The sequence below is a fragment of the Lucilia cuprina genome, chromosome 4 (assembly GCF_022045245.1).
Source record: "Lucilia cuprina isolate Lc7/37 chromosome 4, ASM2204524v1, whole genome shotgun sequence".
Taxonomy (NCBI): Eukaryota; Metazoa; Arthropoda; class Insecta; order Diptera; family Calliphoridae; genus Lucilia; species Lucilia cuprina.
In genome coordinates this window covers 45,391,133-45,411,666 of record NC_060952.1, presented here as the reverse complement: position 1 = coordinate 45,411,666, position 20,534 = coordinate 45,391,133, and the positions used below count along the sequence as shown (strand labels likewise).

The 20,534-nt window shown below is 28.0% G+C and overlaps 1 long non-coding RNA gene across 1 annotated transcript in view; it reads left to right on the top strand.

Annotated features, from left to right (window-relative positions):
* LOC124419349 overlaps positions 1 to 1,591 on the top strand; it is a 131,203-nt gene extending 129,612 nt beyond the window's left edge. The window contains exon 5 of the long non-coding RNA XR_006940505.1: positions 1,033 to 1,591. This is a non-coding gene — a long non-coding RNA (uncharacterized LOC124419349). The remainder of the gene's footprint in view (positions 1 to 1,032) is intronic.
* The last annotated feature ends 18,943 nt before the right edge of the window (positions 1,592 to 20,534 follow it).

Below are 20,534 nucleotides of genomic sequence, written 5' to 3'. Positions count from 1 at the left end.
AATCTTTACCACTAATACTTAATTGGTTGCAATGCTCAATATTTTTTACTCTCTACTCTTTTTTGGTTGCAACGACTAATATTTTATGTTCTGACGTTTTAATTCTAAATAAAAATCGGCTTCACTTACTAAATTCACAAATAATTTAATATTCAATTTACGCATTCCGTTATAGCTTGGACTTCTGCCGGAAGCTAGTGTTATTTCCCTAATTTAAAGCAATTCGTGTGGCAACTGATTTCTAATGACATGACATATGTTTCAACGGGTGGAATATCTTGCAACGTTTCAGAGTCTTTGGTGATAGAATACTCATTACAGTAGAATGTATGAAAATCCAGTTAAATGTAAGAAAGACATGTAGAAAAGTCATTACAAATAACATATTTAAAGTACATTAAGTTTTGGTGAAAAATCAGTGAATTTTTTTGTCATTAATAGAATGTGTTTTATTTCTGACATCCAAATATCGGAATTTAACTGCTTCTTAAACTATGATTAGATGTAGTTCAGAGTTACCAAAAATGAACAACATCCCTCCAATGACACGCTAATGTAAAATTCATAGGTTTTTCACCCGAATTTGAAGCACTTCAAGTTACTATTTCTGATGAAAATACTACATTTTTTATGGGAAGTTAATTTGATTAAACAGAGGCTCAATGAAAAATTTTAAGCATATATTAAAAAAAGTCCGACATTTTTTTAAATATGTATGCATGTAACATTAAAACTATAAAACCATGAATAAACTCATATGAAATTATCAGTTTTAACTTTTGTTTAATTCTTGTTGTTGTTCTTGTTAAGTTTTCAACATACAATAAACTATAATGGCCACACATTTATCTCCTCGTATGAGTGTGTGTTATAAAAGAAACTAAATTTCGTAATATTCTCATTTCAATTCAACATTTGTTATCACACATCTGGGAATATCAATTCTTTATAATTTTTTTGGATTGGTTTTTTTCTATGGTTGATTGTAAAATTAAAACAGAATAAGAACTTTTGTTTTTTTTTCATTTTCAGGGAAAACAAACAAAACATACAGTTTGAAAGCGTGAGTAGCTATAGAATGTACATCGAGCAGCATCACTAAGAACAACAACCAATTATTTTTCGATTAGTTTCGCTATCATTCCTGCCAGCTACTAGCTTTGCAACAACATCCATCCATTCTAGCCATATTTGGCACATCCTTATAGTGAATGTAGTAGTAGTATTTGAAATGAAACACATCCATCTTAACAACTCACATACACAGATAGACAAACACAACGGCAACTACAACCACCACTCCACCATCATCATCAGCAATATCAACAACATCGTGAAAAGAACTCGCAACCCAAACTGACAACCACCACTACCATCGCTTGCGCCATCCTGCAACAAAGGAACAACTACAACAACAAAATAAACTGAAAAAGGAAAGTTTAACGAAAATATGTTACGGACTTTAGACTCCTACAATAACAGCAAAACATATCACACACACACATACTGAAACCCAAATAAAAAACACATAAATATGTATCAGGCAGCATCAGAAAAAAATAAATAAATAAAACATTCAGAAAAAAAGAAATAAATCTTACTAAAAAGCCATAAAGCATTTTCACCATTCGCAATTTAATATACGAGTGTTTGTATAAAATTGTTCTTCTCCTTGTTGTTGTTATTTTCCTAAGGGTATTTTGAGAGTGTGTGCGTATAAACGAGGACAATCTGAAAATTTTACTGTAATCACCTCTTTTCAAATATTTAGAAAATAAAAAAAACTAAGGAAATGTTAGAACATTTTTATTAAAAATTAAGATTATTATTATTGTGTACATTGCACTATTTATACAAATATAAGAGCAAAATCTATAATTTTTAAGAATTGGATAAATTCGTAAATAGCTTTGAATATCACATTCCAAAATGTCACATTTTTAAAAAAATGTACGCCTATTCTTAGTAAGTTTGTAAAGGTCCTAATCTCTCCTTAGATCTCTGATATCAGCAAAATATACCTCAAATTGCGCGAAATTACTACACCTATAAAATACCATTACTTAAATTTAATTTGATTTATGCGCGCACATGGACTATTCAAAAAAAATAAAGAAATGCAAAATTTTTGTTACAGTTGTTTACAACCGTATATATTTGCAACTAAAAGTATTAATGAAATTATTACAAGGCTTTTTAAATGTCCAAAGCCTGGTGACTCTTGTTTATAAAGGATGGCTCTGTATGTTATGAACTAAGAGTACAGTTTTTAAATTTATGAAAAAACTCTGATAAATTTCAAAGTATTTTCTTAATTTTTAAAATTTTAAATGTTCTTAAAGTTAAGAGATTATAAGCTGATGGTCTGAAATTATGGACATAAATATGTGTGTTTTGGTGTATTATACCGAAATGTATTAAAACATTTACTTATTTTGAAAGATTAACGAATACGATGCTTTTTTATTCAGATTCATAGATTCTTTAAAATATTTGATTTTGCTCACAAATGGGTGATCGAAATAATATTTTTATTATTATAGTTTAAGCTTAATCAAATATACTATACATATTGTACTAGATAAACCCAGTGTGACTCGCTACAATAACAAACAAGTATGAATGTATGAATTTTTTAAACAAATAAAGCATTTGATTATTTCTTTGCACGGTTGTATAGGGGCTAGGCGAAATAATAGACCGATTTTATCCATATTCAATAACCTTCGTCCTTGGGCCAAACAAGGAGTGTGTGCCAAATTTCATCAAATTATCTTGAAAATTGCGAACTGTGCCTTGCGCACAAGGTCTACATGGATAGCTAGCCAGCCAGACGGACGGACATAGCTTAATCGACTCAGAAAACGATTCTAAACCGATTGGAATACTTTAGGTGGGTATAGGACGAATATTTTTGTATGTTACAATCATCAGCACAAACCCAATATACCCTCCCCACTAAAGTGGTGTAGGCTTTAAATAGTTTTCCAAAAGTTCAAGAATTATACGAATTTATTACACATTAATGTCAGAGTGTTTTCGTGGATTTTAGCTTTTTTTAACACGATTTTAATTATATATTTAACAATGATTTAAATAAACACGACAAATGTACCGTAATGATCTATGAAGGATTGATTCTTTAGGTCTTATCGTGTTTTCAGCAGATAAATAGCTATACGGCACTTAAACTAACGAACCCAATATTTTCCGACTAATTTTAATCATAGCATCGTATTTGTATCACTCACGTATTCACACATACATCTATACTTTGTGTTTCTACATCAGGACACATTAGAATTTTATAAGAAATTAAAGTTGTTGTTTTGTACCCTTCTTAGACTTATACGTGTATGTAGGACGAACTGTAAAGTGAAGTGGAGGAAGGAAGTGCGGGTAAGTAAAAGACGCAGGAGTAGAAATAAAATATATTAATATAAAGAAGGCTGAATAATTTCTTCGACTTATTACAAAGATACTGGTGATACAAACACTCTCACAATAGAAAAAAAACTAAACCTATGCACGCACTAAGTGTGATATATTTTCCAGGATTATATAGAAAAAGCAAAAAAAAATGTTTTATTATCGCATATTCTTTCTATGGCATGTTGTTGTTGGGTGAAACTTCTAAAGTAATAGAATCGAAAAGAAACTCATTTAAAAGTGCGAAAAAGAAAGGATATTAAAAGGTACAAGAAAATAAATAAAAAAGGCAAATATACTATAAGGATATTAAACAAATAACAAAAACAGCATTTCTACATACATATGGATGAAAGAAACTTTGCCTCATCCACCCACATGCCCCCTTGCTACTTTGTATTAGATTCTCGTGCATAATAAGTATTTTTTCTCAAGTAAACAGCATCTGTCTTATAGAAAATTTTTAATTTTTTGTTTCTTTGGAAAAAAGGAAACAACTGAATGAATTATTTGTTTCGTATTTCACATTTACTGCCTCATCTTGAATTATTACATCGGGTGAATGATTAACGAGTATTTATGAACGAGTTCAAGTACGATGCACGATATGTGCTTAATTTAAAAAAATGAGCTTCAATTTATTTTAATGTTACATGTAATTATTTATTTAGTTGTATATTTCCGTTAAAAATATTACACGAAATTTGATATTTTATTGAAAGAATATTAAAGTTGAAATGCGCTTTTTATAATTAATTTTTAGCTTAATTCAAATATTTGTTAAAATTTGTATTTTTTTTTAATTTTAATTAATTTAATGTCAAGGTCGTGTTTCAAAATTTCAGTTCTAAAAATTAAGGGCCAAATAGACTACACAAGCGGCTTGAAAAACATACAAGTATTTTACGTTTGTGCAAGCCTGTTGTGTAGTATATGAGGGCGTTTCGTGTTTGTACAAATGCTTGCGGTTTGCTTGTACAAAAATAAAAAAATTTGGTTTTTGCACAAACATATTGAATTTTTGTCAAACTGTTTGTATTGTTTATATTCATAAATAACTATTTGTTTACAAAATGTATATTTCGAAGAAAAATTTACATCTGCATCTTTGCAAGCCCCCCCGTTTAAAGTCCGTCAGATTTTTTTATTTTAATTTATTCATAGTAATATAAAAAGCCAGTATTGGCCAATAAATAAGACTGTTTGTTTACAAAAAATTTTTTACTAATTTTACCATTTTTTACTACTTTTTTAAGTTTTCTGTTTTTGTAAACAAAAATTGTAAAATATAGTGGGCTCTTTAAAAAAATATGTTTCTATTTTAATATTTTTGGCTTGAATATTTTTATCGAGTAAAAAGTAGTAAAACAAAATTTGTTCTGTATTGATTTGTTTGAAAAATATTTCATACAATTTGTTTTAAATTTTTCAATATGATGACAATGAAGCAAAACTTACTTGGATTTCCTTCGTTTATTTTTTATATTCTCGAAAATATTTTTTTATATTTCTCTTGTTTTAATACTTTGAAAATTTTAAATTTTTTTTTGAATTTTTAACTTGAAAATTGTAAAATGTTGTAAGTTGAAATTACATAAAACAAAAATGAAACTTTTAGCGAATCCTTGCGATTTAGAGATTACTTAAACAGCTTTAGATTTTTTTCGAAAATCTTTACGAAAACAAAGAAGCCTTTTGTATTCTATGTTTCTGCCTATTTGACCAACAAAAGCCGATTGGAAATTAGTTAAAAATGTTGAACCTTACTATTTTTTAATATAACTCACGCCCTTTTGGTTTTCTAAAAAAACTAATTCTCAAGAGCATGAATTTCATATCTCCATAAGTAAAACGAAAAACGCAAATTTTTCTTCAAATACTAATTTTATAATAAAAAATAAGCTTAATTGGAGAATATGTTGAACATTTTTGGTTTATTTATCATTTTAGAAGGTTTTTTGCTTCAACTGAAAAATTTGTTCAATGTAAGTTAGGGCTTTTTGGATTTCATATGACGATTTCTACATTACGAGGCAGTAATCCTAAATAAAAAATTATTTTTTTTTTAAATTTATAAATAATAATTATAAATTTATAAATAATATTGGTTCCCAAACCAAAATTCCAAAATTCTTTCCAAAATTTTTAGATGAATATTCAAAAATGGCAAAATTTGAAGAGTTTAGTTGTAATAGTTTCCCAGATAAATTAATTTTTGTATTTAATTAATATGGGCGGTGCCGCTCCTCTGATCATAGTCCGCCTGTTTTTTGTTCTAAATAATCTTGCTGACACTAAAGTGGCTCCGACAAAATTTGAGGACTCTAACTATTATATTATCTCAAATAAACGGATTTAATATTTTTTAATATAGACGTGGCTCCTCGCTGATAATTTCGTGATAATTTCGGTGTGTCGATTAAGCTATGTCCGTCCATCAAGGTACAGGTCGCAATTTTCAAGATAATTGGATAAAATTTTTATTAAAAATGGTTAAAATCGGCTATTATTTCGACTAGCCCTAATACAACTGTACCCCCTTGTGCTTATAATTAAGTTAAATGATATATTATGTCTACAAAAGTCGCCAAAACTTAGTTTATTAGAACTTTAAATGACACTACCGATTATTGTAATGATCGGGCCTCATACAAACACGTCCCCCAAACGAACTAACCTTCAGAAAATAACTTGAAGGATAGGCCCTTATTTACTCCTATGAGCCCTCTTGTAAAAAATATATAACAAATCAAATGCTTCATTTTTTAATAATCCACATTTTTAACATACTGGCTGGTGTAGGCTATCATATAGTCGACTATGGTCGATTTGCTTTACTGCAAAAAATGCAGTATTTTGCATGTTATTGAAGATGTGTTTACAGTATACCGTACGATGTAATAATTTACTGAAAATTCCATATTTAACAAATATTTGAATATAATACATATTTATCATCAAAAGTAGCTATAGTGAAATTAATTTTACTTTTTGGGATTGTAAATCCTTTTTAGAAGACAAGAACTTAAATTTACATAAAAGTTTTAATATTTTATAATTTTGTCGGCCAATAAAACAGTTATTGTGTGCATTTATTATATTTTAAAATATTAGATTATAAATTGTATGAAAATTATAGTTAAATATAATATGTTTTACTAATAATGCATTTTAGTTGAAAATTTTACTGATTACTAAAAAAATCAGAATTAAGTAAGATATGCATTACCTGTATTTTTTACTGTTTACTAAAGTAAAAATTTTCTAAATACTGAAAATTTTTTCAGTAACCAGTAAAGACATACTGAAATTTTTTCTGTAGTTAGTAAAAATTTAATAATGAAAATTGCAGTGCATTAAAATTATACTGCAGAGTGTGTGATGTCAACAGAAACTCAGTAGATGTATTGCTGAACTCCATTAAGGAATCATTGTCCTTGTGATATTGTCATCTGGACCTGGACGTACCTATGTATGTATAATTTCACTTATAACTTGCTCAACTCCTAGCATTACATTATATTACGCGAAATTTTCAATTATTTAAATTTTCAAATATTTAATATATGTATTATTCAATTAACTATTGTTTTAGGACTGACCAGCATAAACATTATATTCATTCGTATTGGTAATTATTGTGGAGATAAGCATTTATAGAAATATTTCAGTAGTTTAATTTTGGCAAGTCTCAAATCATTTTTATTGCTAAAACAAATTTGCAAATAAAAATTTATAAAATAGATAAATATTTTATATAACCAGATATGCGGTAGGTTAAATAAAACTGTTGATTTTTCAATTGCAAAAAAATAAAATAAAACATATACATATATTGTAAAGCAAACAAATAAAGCCATAAAAATTCCAACACATTCTGGCAATTTGGCTCATCAAAAATGGCAAACAAACGTACATACTATCGCAATCTGCCATCCCAACAGTCACTCAGTCAGTTAAACTATACCATAGTTGTATTTGTACTTAAATAACGCACAACAAACAAATAGTCAAATGGACGAACAGACAGACTTGCAAAAAAAATATAATTCCTAAAACGTATTTTGCAAATAGTAAGATGAAATAAAACAAAAAAAAATTGCAAATAAAAAAATTCCTAATTTGAGTACGTGTCTAAAACAGAAACGTAAGTTCGACAATCGACCAGACAGACGACGGACGCATCGAATAAATTTAGCAAATTGTAAAGTTAAACTCATGCAGTACGTTCTCCAATCCCTCCATCCAATACGCACGAATAAGTTTCATATGGAAATTGAACAAAACTCGCCATAGAAAAAATTAAAATAAAAAAAAATAATAATATAACACATTGCACTATGACTGCAAATCACTCTCATTTAACTTGAAAACTTTACAACAAAGTGCAACTTTGCGTAGTGGCGTTACATGCAGACGATTTTTGTCGTTTTTTGACGAGTTTTTCCATGTCAATCCAACATTGAAATACATAAGACTAAGTGTACGGAGTGTTTTCATTAGGGCAGTCCTGTTTATATAGAGAAAATAAATATTTTCACCGAAAATAAAATTTTAATTAATTTGCTAAATTGGATGATATTTGTTAAACTGGATCAAAGTATTAAAATGGCCTTTTAGATGCCATTCGTTTCCAAACGAATGTACATTATAGCATATGGCGGAATCCATTTGAAATCTTTGCGAAACTAAATGAGATCTAAATAACAATTTAAATTATTTATGTTTAAAATTTTTAATAAAAATTTTATTTTGAAGCCACTCTAATGTATATATGTCTGCATGGAGTATTACAAGTCTTTTTCAACTTTATTTGGAAGTATTTGTCATCGTGCCACATTTTTAAAGTAGAGCTTTTAAAGTATTTAATATTTCTTAAAAAAGAAATTAATAAAATTAATAAAACCTTTTTAAATATAAATATGTATATGGGGCATTTCATGTCAAGTGAACAAACTCTATGTTGACGAAATTTGCTCAAACGTTAGTACCAGTAGATAGTAGGTCAGACTCAAATTTTCATCTCTATCGGACTTAGAGGTGGTCAAAGTTGTACATTTTGGTAATACAATTTTAAAATTTTTGCGTTTGGTCCTAGCAAAAATTGTCCAAAGGAGTTTCGATAGCTATTTATTCATGGTTTCCAACAACAATTTTTTTAATTTTTTAAAATTAAAAAAAAATTAAAAATATTTAGTTTTGCCTAAAAAAAGCTTTTACAATTTTTAATATAAAATAATTTTTTTAATCAAGAATAATTTCTTTCAATTCTTGGCATTTAATTTTCCGTTATTTTTTAAAATGGACGTTTTTGTTGCATTTTTTTTTGCTCAAAAGAAAGCTTAAGTCATTGCTAGGATCAATAAAACCCTGTATGTTGACCTCCTTTAAGTCGGGCAGTTCTTGACCGATAGAGCTGAAAATTTTTGTCTGGCCTACTATCCCATAGGACTAACCTTACCAGATTAAAACTTTAACTAGCTCTAATATAGACAACAGGCTTTAATTTCTTTCCAATATCAATGTGTACCATAGTGTCTTTACTCTTTTGAAAATTCAAAACTTGTTACAAAATATTTAAAAATAAGTAAAAATACAATCTATAATTTGATTTGAAAATCAAGTACATTGATAATTGAAAGATAATGCAACCAAAAAGTATGAACTTTAATTCTCTGTAGAAATTATGATTATAATTCAGAAAATATAAAATAATTATTTTACAAGTTTAGCATATCATAGGAAATGTTTTTCGAATATATTATTTATTGATATACGCTTTTTTGAACAAATAATTTGTGCAAACATATTGTTCAAAATGTTTTGGTTCTTTAGTAGCCCTGAAAATTACTATGATAACAATGACTTTTTCTCATATAAAGGCTGAACCCATCAAATATTTTCACATACAAATTCAATTTTGTTTTAATTTTTGTAAGACACAAACAAAATTATAAAGTTCTTCTTTATCAGATTATAAAAAATTCATTACTAGAGTAATTCTAAGTGATGCAAGCGGTAAGTAGTAGTCATTGAACAATAAATGGTTATGGAAATACAAACCATTACAGAGTTTTTGCTAGGTAAATCTAAACAAATACATATAATCTCAGTAATAGAATACAAATATTAGTAATATTTAAAATAAGCTTTATCTTAAACCAAGTATAAAATACACATTCAGTATGAAATCAAATGTTTTTTTCAATAAAATATTATGAAATATGTACTTCTTTTTTTATTACGTGTGGCACATAAATGTGCAAATGAATGCACGTAAGAACATTATAGCCACATAAAAGTTTCCTAGGATTTTCTTAAGCACTTGAGAGACTTTTCGTTCGATTTTGTCATTAACTTAAGCTTCCTTATTCATATTATAGTTGGGCGTTTAAGCAAATAAAATTTGTCGAAACTTTATGAAACTCTCTTAAGTACATTATAGTTTGTCACATAAGTTTATATGTATTCGCGTAGTTGCTTAAGCTGACATAAGCTAGTGTATGCATGTTTTACTTAGGCCTTAAATGGGTTAAACATTTTATTTAAATCAGTGTAATACCTTTAAAATTGTTGCTTTTAGTTTTATGCCGTCTGGGCAAAATTAGTACATATCCAGTAGTTGCTGTGGACATCCTGTAGTTATTAAATAAACCGTTTGTAATTACGATTGTGTCATTGTCATCGCTTTGGCTGCTTACTCCACGTCTGACTTGTATGGATTTACATACATACGCATAAAAGTGTCACGAATGCATGTACCTATATGGAAACAATAATGTCACAATACATTATATTTTTTCATTTAATGTGATGAGCAGATTTACATGCAACGAATGCACTTTAATGTAAACAACAATTCTGTTTTGTACAATGTTATTTTAGTGTTGTAGAAAATTTGTGCCAGAGCAATCAGACGGCGTAAATGCAATTTTGTTTCTTAAACAGAAATTTTGATTTGACCAACAGCATTTGATCAGCTGTTGACAACCCTTTAATTCAGCACCTGAATTTCTAATTTCAAACAGTTAGTAAAACTTAGTAAGTAGCAATAGTTGAAAGAATGGAATTAAATTTAAACAATAAATAACACTTATTAAGTCTTCTAAATTATTAACTGCGTTGGGATACTTTATTTATAGAATTTTGAATAAAAATATATTGAAATATTAAAGAAGATTTATTGCACTTGTTTTCTTTGTAATATGAAGCAATCGTAAATTAAAAACTTTAGAATTCCTGGAATTTACAAAAGTTCAATTTAATCGTCGACTATGAAAAAATAATTTAATTAAAATATTTCAATTTAAGCAAAATGAAAGAATACTCTTAACAAACAAAACTAAATCAGTTTTATTTTTATTTTATAAATCCCCAAGGATCATTTACAAATTCAGTATTTGGTTTGAAAAGTTGTCGTAACATGTCATACGAGAAATGTTTTATCGCTGCTCAAATTTCAATCCACAACTAAATAAATTTGTTTTGGATTTTTAAGTCTTTTCTGGAAAAAATTGTCTTAAACCAATTTCCCCAAAGACTTGGTTGCCAGCCACAGAATAAACTAAAAACATGACAAAAGAAGAAAACAACTCTAAGATAATTTTGTTTTATCCCCACAGTTTTGATTGAGTTCGTCGGTTTGTTGATGGTGATGATGGGTTGTATTGTGCTGGTGGTAGTCGTTGATGATGATGTTGTTATTTCTAAATTCAATTGTGGTTGAAAAAAGGAATATGTTGTTTTTTTTTTTTTTTTTTTCTTAAAAGTTTGAGCATAATACACAATTTTGAAGAAATTGAAATGTCGAAATTGTGTGGTTTACGGTTACGGTTTTTGCTTGTTTTTTCCATTTTTTATTTCAAATGTTTGTGAAAGTAAAAAAGTTTGCGTTTATAATTTTCTGTTCACAAATAGAAACTTAGAACAACTAAGTTTTTCCTCAAAAAAATATTTTTTTATTGTTATTTTTTCGAAAAAACAAGAACTTTTTGTTTAGTAGGCTTGTTTTTCTTAACAAACAAAAAAGGGGAGATTCCATGTACTCAATACAATTTTGATTGCTTTTGACAAAACTTTTGCAAAAAAAAACAACTTTTTCTGTTGTTTAAGGCTGTAGTTGCTTTCTATGCACTAAGCGAAAAAGTGGTAAAATTTCTGCAAAAACATTTTTTATTTTGGGTCAGTACTAAAACAACTTGTTAAGTTCTATCTTATAAGTTCTTGTAAAATTGGTATACAAAGCGGTTGCAATAATTTTGGGAGTTTTAACTTCTAATTGATCATGTATATTTACATATATAAATGTTTAAATTAAAAATATTCTAAGAATATATAGAGAAATTTAGGGTTCGGGGTTGAGTTATGAAAACGTGAACTACGAATAAGTCTTTCGTGAAAACAATATTAAATTGCATAAGTTTTATATTATGCAGGAGATTATTGGTTTAGTTTACACCTCAAATCGATCGAAATTTCTATGCTCGGTCTATTATGTTTTTTACTGCAGTTACATATTCATATTCATGTTAATAAAACTAATTCAAATATTTAAGTTTTTCAAACGCCGAAAGGCAGTTGAAAAGAAAATTGTAACCCATACTAAATTTTTGATACTGCAAATCATTTTTATTAAAAAATTTGTTTTTCGTAAAATACTTTTTCAAGTGTAGACACAATAATCATGTACAAGTATTGCTTGATTGCTTTTTCGGTGTTTTTTTTTCTACTATTAAGTATCATTGAAGTAAACACATTTACTAGAATATTTTCCACTTTTTTCTATACTCTCAGCATCTTTAAAGTGGTGCCAATCTTATGTTATTTCAAGTCGTCCAACCAACCAAAATTCCGTTTTGTTCGAATTCTTTACTGTATTCGAATTTATTGTAATTTTATTCAATTGACAAATCGGAAATGTTTAAAAAAAATGTATATTCTCTTTATACATTGTGGTATGAAGTTAAAGTGGGTGGCAATTTTGAGGGTAATTTTATATGATTTGGTTTGCAACTTCTGAAGAAAAAAATTACTAAAAGACCAAAAAATAAACAACTACCATCATAAATTATGGTAAAATCTATAAATTACTTTAATTACTTGTTATTGTGGAAACTTAAAATCAAAAAAGGAACGAAGAGAAAAAACACAGCAATTTTTTTTAGGAAAAGAAACTTTTCGAATTTTTAACTTTTATAACATCAAATAAATTATTTTGTTTCTAAATAAGAAAATAAAAACAAATGTTATTTATGGCTGCCAATAAAATAAAATTGAAGAATACTTCTATAAATATATTCCAGTGTATCAACCACTTACGTGAAACAACAAAAATTTTCAAAAATACTATATTTTACCTGTTTTCACCTGAGCATTTTAAGATGTTAAAAATTTACACACTTGCACTGCTGTGCTAGTACTATTTGCATTTTGAATGCAACAAATGCTTACAATATCATAAAGCAGGACATTTAACGAGCTCATTGACCTCATAAATTGTATTAAATCACTTTACATCACACTACTTTACATGCAGACCAGGTTGACAATGTCGATATAATAACCAAAACCCCTCATTGCATTTCTTATACAATTGCCTTTGTGAATGTATTTCCATATATACAGCTTTCTTTGTAGCGTCGTCTTTTATTCAAAATTAATAATAAAGAACAACAAGAAAAAGAAAACAATTAACCTTGATCTTGGTAGCCGTAATTTAGACAGTGGGAAAATAATGGTTGCGGTGTCCTTGCACTAAATATTCCAGCCACAATTACACCTTTATTGCTCTATTATTACCTCATTTGTTTTGGATCATAAAATATTGTACAATTCTAAGCTAAACTAGCACTTGCACTTACATACATACATACATACATATATTCAGATAGATACACGTACTTAAACATAAATAAAATCTCTTTGACAACTAAACGAGGTTATAGAAAACGAAAATTATCACAGACTATGTTACAAAAGTACGCCGCCAGCAATAGTTGTGAGAAGTTTTATTACATAAAATTCCAGAAAACACTTTCATTTTATTTAAAACAAAGACACGTATTCTATCTTAACTGACAATGCAACAATTTGTTTGAGAGATAGGAATTATCCTCAACCGTTAAATATGGTTGGCATTGAATGTCTCATCATGTTGCAATTAGTTAAAAATATCACCTGTTTAAAGTTATATGACATATTACTAGTAATATTTTTACACTATAAATTAGATCAAAATACGATTAAACTGCAAAATTTTAAGTAACTTCAGAAAATTCAAAGTTCATAGTTTAAGAATTTGTTAGGGCATATTTTACCCATAAGAGCATATATTTGAATAATTTGATTTTTATAGTTTTTAATCATTTGTCAATTATAATAACTGTATTTCAAATATCAAAATCATTGCTGCACGTTGCACGGGCACATTTGTTAGTTCATTCATTTCAGACAATTGAACGAATTTTGACATCAATTTGTTAGAATAACATGCTTTCGCATATTTTGCATTTTAGATCATATGGTTTTACTAATAATCGCATATTTTTGTCGCATATTTCGTTCTTTATAGCTAATATATTATACCCTACACCACTATTGTGGGGAGGGTATTATACGTTTGTCCTGATGTTTGTAACATACAAAAATATTGTTCCAATACCCACCTTAAAGTATACCGATCGATTCAGAATCATTTTCAAGATAATTTGATGAAATTTGGACCAAACATATTTTTTGGCATTGGGACGAAGCCTATTGCAAATGGTTGAAATCGGTCCATTATTTCACCTAGCCCCAATACAACCGTACCTCTTTTTATGCCATATTAATTTTGTCAAATATTCTATTATCTCTCTAAAAATTGGCATAAATAAGTTTTACATAAGTATAAATGACACTGCAGATTTTCGTAAGGATCGGCCCTTATTTGACCCTAGCCGCCATACAAACATCCCTTCAAAAAATGTCTTAAAAGTCTAAAATTGACTTGTAACTATTTGTATCGCAATTAAACTCAACAAAACTAACTGTTATTTAAAAATATACCCTTTTCCCAAATTTACCGAGGATCGGCCCAATTTGACCTATATAAAGCCTCATTTAGAAATTTTAGTTTTTTTATCAATAAATTGCTTAAATATTTTGGTAAAATATTCAACATAAAAGTTTCTTTATAAAAAGTAAAAATTTTAAAAATATACTCATGGTGTAGGGTATTATATGGTCGGCCATGCCCGACTATACTTTTCTACTTGTTTTTTATATATAATTTTGTTTTAAATAAAAATTGTTTTTTTTTAGCGAAATAAATAAGAAGTAATTTTTTATTCGATTTTTTTTATAAAACTTTATTTAGAAAAAATTAAATATAATATTTTTAATTGTACCAATAATGTTCGATTATTGCTGATTTTAATTAAACTTTTTCTGATTGATAAAATTTTATTTGTCAAAAGTTTTTGACACATTCACTGTGGTAAACATTGAAGTATAGTTTTATCTTATGTTCGCCTTTCTGTCCTTTTGGGACCTTGTGGACACGCGAATTAATTCGAGTTTTGAGTTAATTAAATGAAATTTGCCAAATTGTTGAACAGGACTCTTGAGCTTATAACATTTTTAATCCGTAGAAAATTTCACTATGTCTAACTGAATTATTAAAGATTCGGATTTCGCCGATATCTGGGGACCTCTAAAAACTGATTTCAACAGACAGACAGACGGACATGGCTTAATCGACTCCGCTATCTATAAGGATCCAGAATATATATACTTTATAGGGTGGGAAAATTATATTATAGAAATTACAAACGGAATGACAAACTTATATATACTCTTCTCACGTAGGTGAAGGGTATAAAAAGGGGTATAATTTGGAATATATTAAATTTTTAATGAATTTTGTTGTGTATTTTTAGAGCATATTTCTAGAATTTAAGTGCATATTTTATGTATATAAAACATTTCTTTCAGAACATATTTTTGTTTACAATAGTAATTACAAATTATTTTCTTAAATAATTTACTAAATCTAACTGTTAGGTTAGCACTGTAAAAATATTTTGGTAATATTTCTAGTTTTTTAAAGAATGATTTACGTTTTATGAGATATTTTGGTATGTTATGTATTAATGTTTCATTTTCGTATATTTATACCAGCAAAATCGGTTCACAACGAAAAGTTACAAGTAAATATTTGAAAGTACCTCGAAAAAATATTTTTTCGTCCAGTGATTAATTTTAATCAAAATCATAACATCCGTTGCAAAATTTCACATATTTGGATGTTAAAAAGTAATTTTTTCCGGTTTAGATTTTTAGAAACTGTAATTTTACAGATTCATTCAAAATAAATTTGATTTCGATATACATTTTTTAACGAAATTTTGATCACAGTGGACCATAATATAGTCATGTATAACAAAATGATAAAACATTTTAGCTGATTTTTATCATAATGTCATATTAAAATTGTTACAATAACCATAATATCATTAGACTACAATCATAATGTTAACCATAATATGTTGCTCTTAGAACATGGTTACCACAACCATGTTTTTTTCTCTGCGTGTACCTTAAGTCACTTCATCACATATAATTCATTAATATAAAAGTCACTGTTACAAGATATGCCGATTTTTCAAATGAAATGTTGTTTTTCTTTCAAATAAAAAATATTGCGACTGTAGGCCAGCCACATTTAAAAACTTTAAAAAGATCAAGATAATTTAATAATAAAAAATGTAAACCTAAATATTTATTAAAGACAAAAGCTTATTTTTTAGATCTTTAAGGAAATTTTAATTGTAAATTTCAGCTCATTCACATCATAAATTGATTTTTGGCAATTAAAAAAAAAATATTACCCGGGGTGATCAAATTTGAGGGGCTACCTTACGACCACGATCACATGCAACTGTCAATAAACTTCTCCCACCCGAGGCAGGTTTCCTTTATTTGAGGCTCCATCTTGGTGTGCTGCTATCCTGCGGTAAAGAGGTGCTACCACCACCTCTAGTCTCCTGGAACTATAAACTGGTGATTTCACTTCATTCTCGGATATTTACATGATAGAGGATAAAGGTATGGATCTCACCCGTCCGTATACCTAGAGTGAGTGTGTCGTATGTTGTTCTTTTATGAGTGTATCTTATGGATGAAAAGTGTGCAGTGTTGAATTGTGATTAAAGGTTATCATGTGATACCATTATCTACCATTTAATTTGTTTGGAATTTATTGTCATAAACTTCATGCGAAAATTTATCAAATGTAAACTAGTTAGTTAACCACTTTATTTACTAGTTAGTTGAAAATGCGGTAATAAAACTAGTGAAATGTGCAAATTTGCACTCGTTATATACTGTTAACATTTAGACATCAAAATTAGATGTCGTCAACGATTGTAGTCTTACGTATGTATATTATGGTTATAACCAAATTAGCCAATATAATAACGTGGTAGCCAGTAGTGTTCCAATAACGAAATCCATTTTCTTGGGCCATTTTGGCGTAAAAACCTTCCGCGGCAAATCGATTTTCTGAAACCATATACAAAAAAATTTAAATGAATTTTTAACAAAATATTCTACGAGTTTGGGTACAAAAAGGGATTAACCGCAACGTTAATCCTTGATTTTTTTTAACTTATAATTGATGTGGGGCAAACATTTAATTATATAAAAAAATTTCAATTTGTATTAAAAAATTAAATTTGTAATGGAAAATGAAAAAAAGCGTGTCAATTACTTTTTCCAATTTTCAATAAGAAAATATACAACTTTTCTTTTTTACTTTCAATTAAAATGAAATGTCCAGAATAAAAGATATGTTTTTTCGTTTGTAAAATTTTAATTATTTTCGGGGGTTTAAATTGATTAAAAGAGTCGCAAAAATAATAAACATTAAGTTTAAGTGATAAGAAAAACTATTTAGTTATAATATCCTTGCGATTTTGCGAAGAAAATTTGAAGTTTTGTAAGTGCGTTTAGTTCTCAGAAGTGTGTTTTATTTTCTGAGATCATCTGTGTGAAGAGAATAATATTTTTTGTTTGACAACCGCTTCAGTTTCGCCTATATGTACTACTTTATGTTTGTTACAGTAAATATTCAAATTTTAGAGCATTTGCCGCGGAAACATTTTACGTGATATACTTATTCATTGTAGTTTTTTATACTCTATGCGGAATGGGTAGGGTCAATTTGAAACTTTGACAACAGATGTTATTAAAAAATTGTAAACACTTTTGTGTCAATTTGGTACCAGGAGTGTATATTTCTTTTTCCCTCTATTTACTTGAGTTAGTTATACTGGACCGGAAATTTAATATACGTAAATTGTCACCTTTTTGTAAAAAGCAGGCGGTGGTGAGTCGTTACAGAAGCTCACCCAGTAGTTGCAAAAGACCACCGTGAAATAGGCAAATCGTGGTAGGTGTTCACGTAAAGCACTTCTACTTTAATTTGTCAATAAACTCCAAAATATCTCAACTCTAAACATGTCAGATATCATTTCGGTATATCCAATAGTTCCAGAGATAATGACTTCCAAAATTAAAACTATATGAACTACTGTATATCTTTGTTTAAAAATAACTAAACAAGTAATCTTATTTCAGAAATATAACCTGGCAACACAGGTTGTTAAGGTGTAGTAAAAACACTAAAAGTGTAATAAAAAATCCATATCAGTAATATCATAAACTGTCGAAAATTCGATCATGTTTTAAAATGACATTGTATGTATGTAATTAGTACTTGAGTAGTTGATGAACATTACATCCACGAAATTATAAAATGAAGCCAGAAACCGCGTGTACTAAAACATTTTAATAAATTGTAATAAAAAACTAAATATGCTCATATTATGAATCTAATAATAAGAAAAAAACAATGAAAATTTATAAACCAAAAAAATTAAAAGATAAATAAAAATATTAAAATTATTGTACTCGTCGCGTTATCAATTATCATTTGTTTACACTCATGTTTTAAGATGTAGCGACTAAAACACAAAAGTAGAAAACACCAACACAGAATATTTATGTAGCATACTGTTGATAGTCCCATTTCTTAAAGATGCGAATATGAAAAAAACGTAGTCATTGAGATACAAAAATATCTATGCTCCGTTTAGAAGTATAAAAAATAAACAAAATATTATAACATATATTTATCAAAATTAAAAAAAAAAACAACAACATAAATTGACAAAGAAATCTACCGTCCCTATTATAATCATACATACTAGTAAAATAACTAGTGGAAGTGGCATTTGAATGCTTCATTTAGTTTATTTCTCAACCTACATTCATATTTTGGAACTGAATTTCAAAAAAAGTCGATGTAAAAAAATCAAAAAGCTAAAAAAAATAATGTGAATGAAAATACCGAAATATAATATACGGCATTTTTTCTATTTTTTACGTTTTGCTAAATATGAAGAGTCAAAAATTCATAAGTTCTTCTTCCTCTATATAAATGTTGCAAGCATTATTTTTATCGTTTACAGAAAAATTTTGTGTCCTACACTCTACAGTATTTCAAACAATATTTTCGCAATAATAATAAAGTAAATTACATGCAATGTTACCGTTCTTTGCCTTAACAGATTTTTCTTACAACTTTGTTAATATAATTATTATTAGCTTGGACTTAAATATTGATAAGTCATATACAAAATTCCACGACTTATGGATATAGGATCTCGTAAGGCTGACGTTTGAAATGAAAAAACTTTAAATTGTACATTGAATGTATGCAACGTCTTGTGATTTCCTATATGGTCTCTAAATTTCTTATTAATTAATTCTACCCTCAAGTCATCTGGAGATAATCGACTCAAATGCAAGTAAACATATATATTTACGCGCTAGTGCCACATAGACCCTCCTACTGGGTAAAATCAACAACAAATTGTTACTTTTGTTATAATTTAAATTTTGAGTTATTCTTTTTAACTTAATTTAAATATACATCCGAGCGTAAATCAAAACGAATATTACCTTCCAAAATCATCTAATTCTTATACATGAAGCGTTTTTGTTTGGAAGCTTATGTTTATATTTTTTTCTTTCAGTAAAACTCAATGGCATTGGTGTACGGTATAACTGAGTCGTTATTGCTACGTTTCATTGCAATGAATACTTGATATTTTCTTATTCATTCTTTTCGTTTTAGTTTTTTGTAGCCCTGTAACTGGCCGAGCAATAAATCTTTCTATATTGGACTTTTAGACGATATCAATGAAATTGTATCTCTTTATCCGCATTATAATAATAAATGTATGTATAAAAGTAACTACAAGGAAAAAAATGTATCTTTATCTGTATTTGTATACGCATACGTCTTCGACGGCGATGATGATGTTGATGACGATGATGGCAAGTACATCTGGAGTTTAAGAAAACTCCAGTAAAAATGTATGAATTTAGAATATGGTTATGAAAAAAGCTTGTCGCTTACTTTTTTAGCCATGACCAAACAACCAAAAGACCGCTTTGATATTTGTCTATATATACAAACGTACATATTAAATATTATATACTTATACATTTGAGGTATTTTTTATGTGGTGTTTAAGTCGCGATAACTCAAACGATTTTTGTGGATGCCTTTGTATTTTTTATGTGTTTTTTCTGTCCATACCACCACTCAAAGTTATTTAAAGCGACGGAATAGAGAGTACGAGTGAGATTATGTATCATTTCTACACATCTGCGGATATTGCACAACATTATGAGATATTATTATTTATACAAATATTTTTTTCCATACACATGTAGATACACGTATTTTCAGGTTGTTTTTCATTTATTTGTTGTCTATTTCTTAAAACTATGTACAGCTGTGAACATGAAAATAGCAACAACTTAGTGACCAATATTATATTATTACAAAATCTATGTAACTGTATAAAAACTATTATTAATAGTAAATCAAATTTAGGTTTATAAAAACCTGCATATTTGTTGTCAAAAACCTAAGATTCGAATATATATTAATATGTACCTTCACAAAGAAATATTTTTTGGTGCATTATAAGCGCATATTTCTAATTTTTTTAGTGCAAGAAAATCTTTTCCCCGCTCATTAATGACACGTC